This window comes from Lutra lutra, chromosome 6 (assembly GCF_902655055.1).
Source record: "Lutra lutra chromosome 6, mLutLut1.2, whole genome shotgun sequence".
NCBI classification, from domain to species: domain Eukaryota; kingdom Metazoa; phylum Chordata; class Mammalia; order Carnivora; family Mustelidae; genus Lutra; species Lutra lutra.
The window spans coordinates 99,206,468-99,217,624 of record NC_062283.1 but is presented as its reverse complement, the minus strand read 5'-3'; positions in this window follow the sequence as shown (position 1 = coordinate 99,217,624).

Genomic DNA, 11,157 nt, shown 5'->3' with positions numbered 1-11,157 from the left:
GCGCTTGGCACATAGTAGGGCTTTCATAAGTATGAATGAATGGATGAATAAATATTTCCATCTGCAACAACTTTTCCAGGTTGATGATATGATGATGATGATGATGATTTTGCTATTATACAATAAGATTGCATAAATAATTTGGATACTGAGCCAAAAAAAAAAAAAATTAAAAAGGGATAGACCTGAGGCTCCTGAGTGGTTCGGTTGGTTAAGCATCTGCCTTTGGCTCAGGTCATGATCTCCGGGGTCCGGAGATACAGTCTTAGCATTTGGTTCCCTGCTCACCAGGGAGTCTGCTTCTCCATCCCCCCAACCCCCACTCATGTTCTCTGTCTCTCTCTCAAATAAATAAATAAATAAAATCTTTAAAAATAAAATAAAGTGGAATAGGCCTAGGGATCAGGAACCCAGAGCCCAGTGGCAACATTTATGTGTGAACTTCTGGCTGGAAATACTGGATTGCACTTCAGGTCCATTTGTTGTGTGATAAGGTGACTTTATGTTTTTATGATATACTAATTGTCCCAGAGTTGGTTATTAAATAAAAGGCAATTTTGTGAGATAGCAACATTAGGTCTGAAAATACCCAATGAGTGAATACGGAAAACAGAAATAGGGAGTTTGACATAAAATAGGCAATTAAATTGATAGAAATGGAATTAAGTGACATTTGAAGGCTTTTAATCAGTGGCAACTATTTTTCAAAAACTTTTTCTTTCTCCTTCCTTCTTTTCTTTGTCCTTAAACCCAGGTTACTGTATAGAATAATTCTTTAGCTCAATACTAGGGGAGGGTAAGTTTATTTGTAATATATTCCTAGTGGAACTGAAAGTTATTTTAGCAGTGAGCTCTTATTTGATACTAGGTCATTTTCTTTAGAAAAACTTAAGTTCTTTACCAAAAGAGTTTCAGGATTACTCTTCACATTTCGATAAGGACATGGTGAAATTGTACTGTTTAAAAAATAAGAAACAAAAGTCCAGGGGACACTGTCTGAAAGCCAGGTTGACATTAAAAGGAGTTGTTAGATATTGACTATAGCCTTATAATTCCCAGTCGTCACCGCTGGATTTTGTCAGTTGTTTGGCCTGGTTGCTTTCTGTGTAGCAATGAACCTATTTGATCAAGTTATTTTTGCCCTCATTAAGGTAAACTCTAAATTCACAGGTGCTGAATGAGAATCAAACCATAAGATGCAGAGTTGAATCTTAAGAAACTTCAATGGACTTTTATAATTGAGAACTGGATCTTCACATTTCTGAGGAAAATGACAGTTTGTGACAGAGCACCTAACAATGTGGCAAATCAGGTACGGATCTGACTAAACAGAGACATTTTAAATGGCAGATGCCATGACACAAAGCAGGTGGAGAGGAGCCGTCTCTCCTGAGAACGCGCCATCACAGCAGCGGCCGGGGTATGTTCATCCCTGACCCCGGTTCCCTGGGCTAACATGCCATGCCAGACCCTCGGCAAGTTTAAATGGCATATGTAGTTCTTGTTGAGAGTGAAAGCTATCCCAGTAAAACACCACAATCGAGTTGGAAAACAAAGAGTAAGATACACGAGTGTGTAGGAACAGAGAATGGGGCTTCTGTGAGGTAGAGGAGAACCCAGGCAGCACAAGGCCAAGAGCAGAGTCTGGCAGGATCCTATGAGATCAGCCGGTGGAGACTCAAGGAGGGAACAGAAGGGTTAAATCCACCAAAGCTGTATACATCACAGAGGGGAACCTTGAAAAACAGTTGGCTATGTAGCTTAACTGAGAGAGGTGAACTCGGTAATTTTCCTGAAAAATCCACTTTTGGTTCTGAACTATCACATGCTCTTGCCCTGTGGTCCCTGCTCCAAGCGCAGTGCCTAGGAGCCCTAGTGGTTCAGGTGGTGAAGTGGGTTTAAGCTAAAATGGCCAGTCAGTGCTACGTGTGCCTCTGGAACTCACCGTCAGTATTGAAAACACACGTCCCTCAGAGCCTACATTCAGTCTCATAATCTCATCTCCATAGAACCCTGGCTCCCTGGCCCCCCTGCTTCCCTTCCTGCACCACTCAGCCTCCCTCAGAGGTTAACCCCCACTGTGCATTCAGACAAGCTACGGCAATATTCTCAAGAGCAGTAGTCCTCAAGTTAAGGTAAGGGAGCTCTGCTGAGCTGACATGCTGGACACCAGCAAGACCAACCAGCAATGATCTGGCTTGAACATTTGGATTCAAATTCATGTATTCACAAGGTATAGTTTGCCACATGCCACGAACCTATAGGTCACTTGAGTTTGGTTAAAAGTAAAATATTAAATGTGCATCAGTTACAAGTCTGTTGTAATTTACATGGAAGTGCTTTGGACATTGGAATGCCCTTAACCTTTTTCTTGGTCACACACCACTTTGAGAATCTAGTGAAAGCATGTACCCCTTCCCAAGAGAAGTACATAGGGTCTGGTTATACCTATAACATTTTGCATATAAATTCAAGAAGTTCACAGGTTATCTGAGGTCGAGGTCATAGATTCCCTGACCTAGAGGGATTTCGAAGTATAAGATGTTATTAACAGTATTCTTTTTACATTTAAATGAACAGCAGAATGTAGAATTGTACATTTGATATGATCTCAGTGATTCACTACATATAGGAAAGTGTGTGTATATAGAAAAGACCAGCAAGACATGCACTAAAATGTAAATAGTACTTTTATTTGGGTGGTGAATTTGTGATTTTTAAATTTTTTTTCTTTGAATTTGTTATATTTTCCCAATTTAAAAATGTTATTTTTACCAGCTTATTTTCACAAAAGCAGCTGTTTATTGTAGCCAATTATGGAAATACTGGGCAGAGCTCTCAAAAACAAATCTAAAAAGGCAGACACTGTGGTGGTCACTTTTCTGGGTGGTTGTTCATTCACAGCATTTACCAGTCTCTGGGATCATGTGATTTGTACCACAGGAATCTTCCTCCTGGTCTTTCAGTTGGTGGGGGGGGGTGCGGGTCTGACTCAGCTGAATCAATCAGTGTCCTTTCTCAAGATTTTTCTGAACTGTAACTAGCAAGGAGCCAGCCAGTTCTTCTGTGATGACAGAAGCTGTGAGTGAGGGAGGTCTAGAAGCTTTGAAACAGGGAGGGGGACACACTTCTGCTGGTCTGCAAGGAGAGAGAGAGACAGAGAGACACCTCGTAGTTCCTGGTTCTGGTCTCCCGTGAGTCCAGCTCACCTTAGTCCTTCTCGCATTTTGGTTTTTCAATTCTCCCTTTGATTTATACCTTTGTATTCTTCCAACAAATTTGCTTTTTGTCTGAACTAGTTAGAGCTGGACTTCTGGCACCTGAAACCAGCTAGTCCACACAATTAACAAAAGTATATTTATAAGTACTAGAAGAATAACATTTAACCCAAGTTGTGAAATAAAAGAAATCAACAATATTTCTTGACCCAGAAGGTGGCTGGCTCTGGGTGTCTGACACTGTACAGGACAGAGGGAGTTCAAAAAGCAGAGACAAATGGAGGTTATTGGTACGGATCCCTAGATCCTTCTTTTCATTTAGGAGATGGAACTTGTCTTCTGGGCTCTATGCAGAAGCAAACAATAACGGGATTGTTCAAACCCTGGTTATAACCATAAAAATTACAGGTCACTTCTCTCGTTTATGAATGTGATGCTTAGGATAACAAATTTACAAGTGGATGAAAGATAAACATTTTCTAATCCAATGAGCTAGGAAACAATCCCTTCGTTGATTTGGCAACCTGAAGACATCCGCGCTCTGCTAAAGAGAAAATCTCAGCAAATTGGTAAGGATACTCCCCCAGAATAATCAGCTTCACAGATGAGTTTGTGCTCTACATAGCCAAGTCCATTTCAACAAATGCTTAACTGTCATGAAAGTTGTTAGAAATACCAGGGCAGGGCTTAATTATTCCAGGAATATTTGACATAGTGAAATTGCAAATGATCTTCTTAATTAAAATACAACTCATCTGACCTACAAGCTCCAACTTCAAATCCAGTTTTACCTGTCTCCTGTGGAAAATGACTATTTCTATGGGAAAAAGTGTGTTGTCCTCTGAGTTTAGAAATGGCCTGTCCCAGACGGTATGGTAAACAGGCCACGATGGAGCCAGTTCCCCCTTTGGCGGCTGGTTAGAGTGGTAAAGCCAATGGGGAAAGAATTTTTGAGTTCACATCCAAACCCACTTTAAGATAATGAGACCTGAATTTTTTTTAAAATCAACATAGTATACCCTATGTACTTTAATTCAAGTAAAAGATATGTTCACATTTCTTGGAGGCTGAGAGATCTCATTATCACAATATTTTAGATTGAGACGTTGAGTCGTCTGATCCTACATGCCCGATATCTCTAGATGATTCTAGATTTGGGATTTGATGCGATAGCTATGAAATCAGCACTTTCAGCAGGCAGAGCTTACAAACTAGTTAGAATCTCGTGTTTATTTTATGGTGGGGTTTGATATGAATCACTAAACTACTCTTTAGAAACGTACCGATGTTATTCAGTGGAGTATTTCATCATGCCCTCTGTTCATCCTGTGGGTAAGCACACTTAACTATGTCTATCCCTGAAGTACCAACAGCAATGTCACCTTGCTTCACTTCAAATTTCTTTGATTATTAATGGAAATAAACATTTTCTCTTATTTCTTAGCCTTTTGCAGAGCCAAGTTCTGAGAGATACTATGTTCTTCGCACACATTTATTCCTTTTATTGATTTATAGAAGTTCTTTATATAGTAATTTCAATCTTTTTTTCTGCCATTTTTGCCACAAATATTTCCCCATTTTATTATTTTATTTTATTTTATTTTATTTATTTTTTAAGTAGGCTCCATGCCCAACGAGGATCCCAATATGGGGCTTGAACTCACAATTCTGAGATCAAGACCCGAGCAGGGATCAAGAGTTGGGTGAGAACAAGAGTTGGTCCCTCTTCTGGGTGGCTGCCTCTCCCTGTTTAATTGTGATACTTCTTTTTTCTTTGAGCCTCAGCGATTCTCCCTTTTTTAATTTGTCATTTCTCCTACGGTGCTTACCTTTTAAAGTCCTTCCCTATCCCCAAATCAGATACCTCTGATTAATGTTCACTTGCCTGATGTAACATAAATCCTATCAATTCAATATCCCAAATATGGATCATGGAGGCATATTTGGGGTGTTAGTGTGAAATCACTTTAATTTTGAACAGTATGGCTTTCTTTAAGCTATTTTATAAAAAGAGAGAAAAGGACACAATACAAAGGCAAATATCCGTAGTCCCTGAAATCCTAGGTGTTTGTTGGGTCTGAGTCTCTGTGTAGAAGAGGAAACGAGCAGTGACTTGCCTCTGCCCTCTCAGTGCTTCCGGGTTTCAAGTTCGTGTTCTGGCCAGAGTCAGGAAAATAGCTAGAGGCCTGGATTTGCTAACAACAGCCCCAGTGCAAGTTACAACGAAAACACGAATGTCTCCTATCGCACCTGACCATCAAGTGGATTAGGTGCCTGGAAATCCAGGGATGAAATGAAGGGCAGTCTTTTGGGGAAGGGAGGTTGTTTGGGGAGGGGCTGGGGGGACTTGAGGAGCCTGATTCCCAGCATCTTTTCCTCCTGTCCTCCCCCTCTCCCTCCTCACTCTTATGTCCTGCCCCCAAAACTTGGACAGTTATTTTCAAGGAATGGGAGAAAGGGGACACACATTTCCTCTCAATCAAGTTTACATTGGTAATCCAACTTCACTGCCATTTTTCTCTTAATTTCCTTGAAGCTAAAATTTGCCCTAAAAGTGATAGGTAGAGCATAGTAAAGATCAGAGCAGGTAAAATATACATCTTATTCTAGTCAAATCTTCCATGAGAGGCTGGTGTCTGGAATTAGAGCTTCAGAAATGCCCCCAAATGAAAAGGAGCTGTTTTCTATTTTTGTAATCAAACTCTTAGGCTAACAGTTCAAGTGTTACACTGCCCTCGACTCACAAGGGAACCCTGTAGTTATTATGTGATAAGTACATCAGTGAATGAAGGAATATGAAAATTATTTCTTATACATTGGCCATGGGGGCATAATTTAGGCAAAAGAGCAATAGAAATGGAATCAGAAGGTTCTAGAATCAGTTCAGCTACTGTGTCACCTGAACCTCCTTGAGCCTCAGTTTCCAAGTCTATTATAGCTGTCTATCCACAGAATCGATACAACATATTTGAAAACATTTTAACATGTGACCTGGAACTGAAAAGTAAGGCATAGTATGTTCAACTGAAATAAAATTTTACCTGACTCCTAAACTATCCAATCAAATAAACTACACTTTGTATTTTTAATTTATGAATTCTAAAATATTAATTTAAGACACTTTTGATTTTAGCATATATATTTCAATGCCAAGTTTACACATAAAACCCTCTTTGGGGATAACTAAAGCCTGGACATTGATCAGAGTTTAGCTGGCCAACACTAAGCAATATATATAACTATGGAAACCCTTTACCTTTTAATCACTTCAGTGAAAGGGAGATTCTAGACATACAGGTTAAAAATTTTCAGTGTGGGAATGCTAATAAATGGTTCCTCCATTTCCTGGGGTATATGGTTGGCCAGTTTGCTTGAGGCTGGTGCTCATGAGCCTGAGGTCAGAGATCTCCTTTTAGGGTCGATCAGTTTTGCCATGTTTTCCACCCAAATTGTTTGGAGGCAGTCTAAGACAAGCAGGTTTCTAATCCATCATCTTTGCTAGAAAAATGAACCAGAACCCCCTTTATACTGATGGTGAATCAGTGCTCTGATGTCTGTATGTGCTCACGTGGAAGTCAGAAAACAGTGTAAAAAAAAAAGAAACTGCAGGACCTGGAAAGAAAAGACCTGTTGGTGGGGGGGGGAATCAAACCCCAAAACTCTGTATATTTTGAGTAGAGTAAATTAGAGCTGGTTTTCCTAACCTTTTTTTCATATAATGGTACATCTAGAATATTGTTAGATTTGTATAGTAGCACTCGAGTGTCAATTGGAGGGAATTTGGGACCCAGTCCCAGCTGCCTGTGGCCACATAGAAGGCTAAGGAGATTGATGTAATGTCAGTTAGGAACCCTGTCTCTGAGGACAATGTAATCCAGGAAGGGATGGGCAAGCTCACTGGACCCAGCATACCCACACGTCTCAAACTGAAATCCTCTGCTCACCAGGGCAGCTCTCTCTCCCCATTGCTCATTTACATCTTGCATCTCTATCCACGCTGGACATACCTGAGTTAGCGCTGTATTTTCCCTTAGATCCTTTTGGTCCATTCAAATAAACAAATATTCACAGAGTACCTTTGTGGGGAACACTATTTTCCAATTGGTGGAAATCAGTCATGGAGCCATCTTTAAGTTCTGCCTTCTTCCCTTCTTCTCCAGTCTCTTAGCCAACCCCCATCCATCCCCCCAGGCATATATGGGGATGACTAACAGAATTTTGCCTTGCTTTCCTTCACCCATTCTACAGTGAGAGGCAGGATTCCTCTCAGATGTGCCCCATTTTCTGCATGCCAGCCATTGGGCAAAGCGAACTCAGGGACAGTAGGCAGGGACCCCAGGTGATGAAATTCACAGGGCTCAGGGTCTCAGGAGATAGAGCCTGCAAAGAAGGGCAGCGAATGGAGGAGAGTTCTGGGTGTGCAAAGGGAGAGTAATCAGCTCACCTACTAATTGATTTAGGAAAAAAAAAGTGATTTCCTCGGGTTTCTTTTCTATTCTGGAAAGACTAAAGGGCTCCTCGTTGTCCTTAGTATAAAGTAACAATTTCCTCTAAAAATCCTTGGCTGTCAGGCTCAGTTTTATCTCACCTTTCAGGATATGCATCCTGGCCTTGTCACTTAGTGGGCAATCACAGGTTCGTTATTTAGGTTCATGGGGACATTATTTCTTATTACACAAACAGGGTAGAATACCTTTCCTGTAGATCTGCCGCAAGGTCAGATCTTTGCTGTGCTTTAGATCTGCCCTGCTATTTTTTATACAAGTTCTGCTGTCCCTGGAGGGGAGACAAATTCTACACGAAACCTCCTCCCTGTTCACGTCTTCACTGATCTCTCACCTTCTCCAGAGTTAAGCTCCTATGCCTGCCAATCAATTTTTATACATTAGAAATACTTGAATTGAGAGTTATTGGACTCTTTTTCTATTTTGGACTGCCTTGCTGAAGAGCGATATGGGATTCTTAACTTCTTCCTACACCCTTGTTTGTTTCACTGTACCCGTCTCTACCTACATCTCTGGCGGAGGTGGTGGTATTGCCTGAGGGACATTATGACCGTCAGGTCACCACCCGAGGCTACCCCAGAGGATCAAATCGGAACTTCAGTCATGTTGTGATTATACAACACACCCAGGAAAGATGATCTGATCTGACAAAGACCGGTTTTAAACATACTATTGTAATTTAAAAATAATGGCAACAACACAGGAGCAGGTCACAGAGCTCCGGAAAGATAATACGCTGTGTGCACAGTGGGCACGTAGTGTTTTAAATAGATCCACTGTGACGGCCCTCTGGGCTATACTCCTCTAAAGCACTGAAGGAAAATAGGCAGGTGTGGGAGAGAAATTATGTTTAGAAAGACCTTGGATTTCCTGAGGAAAATGTTAGGGCTTCGGCTCCCCCTAGTGTGCTGAACAACACAGGTACCCCGGTGTGCAAAGGCTGAGTTCAAGCTCAAGAGCTGAGTGCTTTTATCTCCAGCTGCCAGCCTTACCTGAACAATTTGAAATCTCCATGTTGCCTCCATTTGCTCCCTCCTGCAGAACCAACCACAGACAAAATGGGGCTGATGTTCTTCATCCAATCAGATTTGAGCTCCAGTCTTGATGGAAGCTGTGAATGGATTCGAGGCATCCAAATATATTAAAGAGTATTTAAAAATTACCTTAAAAAGAGTTTTGACTTTCTCATGAAGTGGGGACATGCATGTAATTAAGGAGCATGAGCAAAACTGAAAGATGATTCCTTGTTCATTATTTCACTAAAAATGTTATTTGCCTTCCCTTCTATTTATCAAAATGTTAATCATCAGCAAATCTGTTTTCCTCAAGCAGGATACATAGACCACTTGGAAGACCAAACATTGAACCCTAGCAGAAGGAAAGCAACTCTGCCAACGGGGCGGAAATGACACATGAAAGCAATGTTTCTCAAAGTGTAATCTCCAGGATGCTAGTTCCACAGCTATCAATGGGCCTTACTTAATAAAGGTTTCATGACAAATAGTTTTGAGAAATGTGGGGTTCGATGAAGATAAACTGACTTCTTTTTTAAAGAAACGTTTCTTTATTTCAGAGAGAGAGAGAGAGAGAGAGATAAAGAGAAAGCATGAGTGGGAGGGGAGGAGGAGAGAGAGAATCCCAAGCAGACTCTGTGCTGAGCTTAGTTAGAGTTCAGTCTCACGACCATGAGATCGTCACCTGAGCCAAAACCAAGAGTCAGATGCTTAATCGACTGTGCCACCCAGGTTCCCCTAGACAAGCTGACTTTAAAAAACTGCAGTATTTTTCCAGACCCCTAGTGTGCTCTTAAAATACCACTCAATGTGCAACACTTTGAGCTAAAGCATTTTGCAACTTGTTTAACCCAAGGATTTTTTTTTTTCATGCCTATCTCACAGACCTGGTTCATGAATTATCTTTTGGAAATACGCACTGAATTAGAACTTCATTAACTTTCCATCTAAGATGGAGAGCAAATACGAAAGTATGCCAAAGGAGGAAAGGAGATGGTAAATTTGAAAGAAGGAGCAAATAGGGTGACAGTAAAGAAGTTTGTAATCAATGAAAAATTAGTAACCCAAAAGATTTAGAGTCCCCTAAGGACAGTCCTGTAAAGGAGTCAGAAGGATCTACTGCACCGTACACATCATCAACCCACGAAATCATTACCAGACTTCTCCCAAAATGTCAGAGCAGTGATGCCATGTTGAGAACAAGATTCCAAAAAGTACAGTAGTCCATCCTATGGGGTTTCTGACATTTGTGAAAATTTTTCTTGTGCACACCCTGTACTAACTGACATGGCTGTTTGAGGCTCTTTGTCCTCAACAGGGTCCCAGATATGCAGGGCACTTGAAAGAAGTTGGAAGATGCGTGTATTTCGAAGCTGTGAGTTGAGAGAGGATTCCTGTAACGCACAGCTGGGCAAGCTCTTCCCAAAGAGAGTGTTGGAGAAAACTAGAAATCCGTAAAGTGGTTTGTCTTGGATAATGGCACAGGATAAGAATACCCACAGACAAGGGCCTAGACTGTGCCTAGTCCTACCGGCTCCACTCACATTTCTGAAGTGCTACTCTCCACGGACTCATTCATAGGTTAGGTGGCCCCACGTGCAGACGTGAGGGATTGGGGGCATGGATGGATCTAGACTTATGTGTAACTCTAGGCTCTCTTTCTGAGGACAGAGCGTTTTGTGGAGAGAACGAACATTCCTCAGCCCCAAAAGGACTGTGGCTCTTAGTGTCTCTTAGCGTATGGGGGTGAAGGGGGGGTGGGGACAAAGCTCATCCCAGAAGCAACTCTTGGGTTTCAGTGGCCCTCCTATTTTCCAGCTGGGCTGACTTCAGGCAGGGAGAGGTCAAGGGATTGACTCCAGCGTCCCCGTGAAACAGAGCTGCTGGGAGGTGAACTCGGAGACTTGGCTGGTGTGCAGCCTCTGCCTGAGCCAGCCAGCCGCTCTGCTTCCGGGTTCTAGTGGCTTCTCTGCCCGCATCCCGCAGCTCCATGCTGCATCTGCAGGGGCTGACCTCCTGGCTGTCTCTGCTCACGTCCAGGACAGGAGGTGTGTTACAGGTCAAGTCTGAATGTTCTGGCTGCACGGCGGAAGGCAGATTGCTCTGTGCCTGCTCCAAGGATACACAGTCTGGCGAAGGCCAGATTGAAGATAGCTGAACTCACGCGCCAAGATTCCGAAGGAAAAACTTAGCTCACATTTTTCCTTTGCATGGTGATTTTTCTTCCCTTCCCCCCCGCCTTTTTTTTTAAAGGGAATCCCTATGTTGACAAGTTGAAAGCCAAAGTGCACAAGGGGTCAGTTCACAATTCTGTGACCCATGAACACCTGTGGGCCTTGGGAACCAGAAGTACCGGGAGCTGTGTGCCAAGCCTGCCCTATGCAGAAAGGAATTCTCTAGTGCATGAGGCAGTGGGCGGGT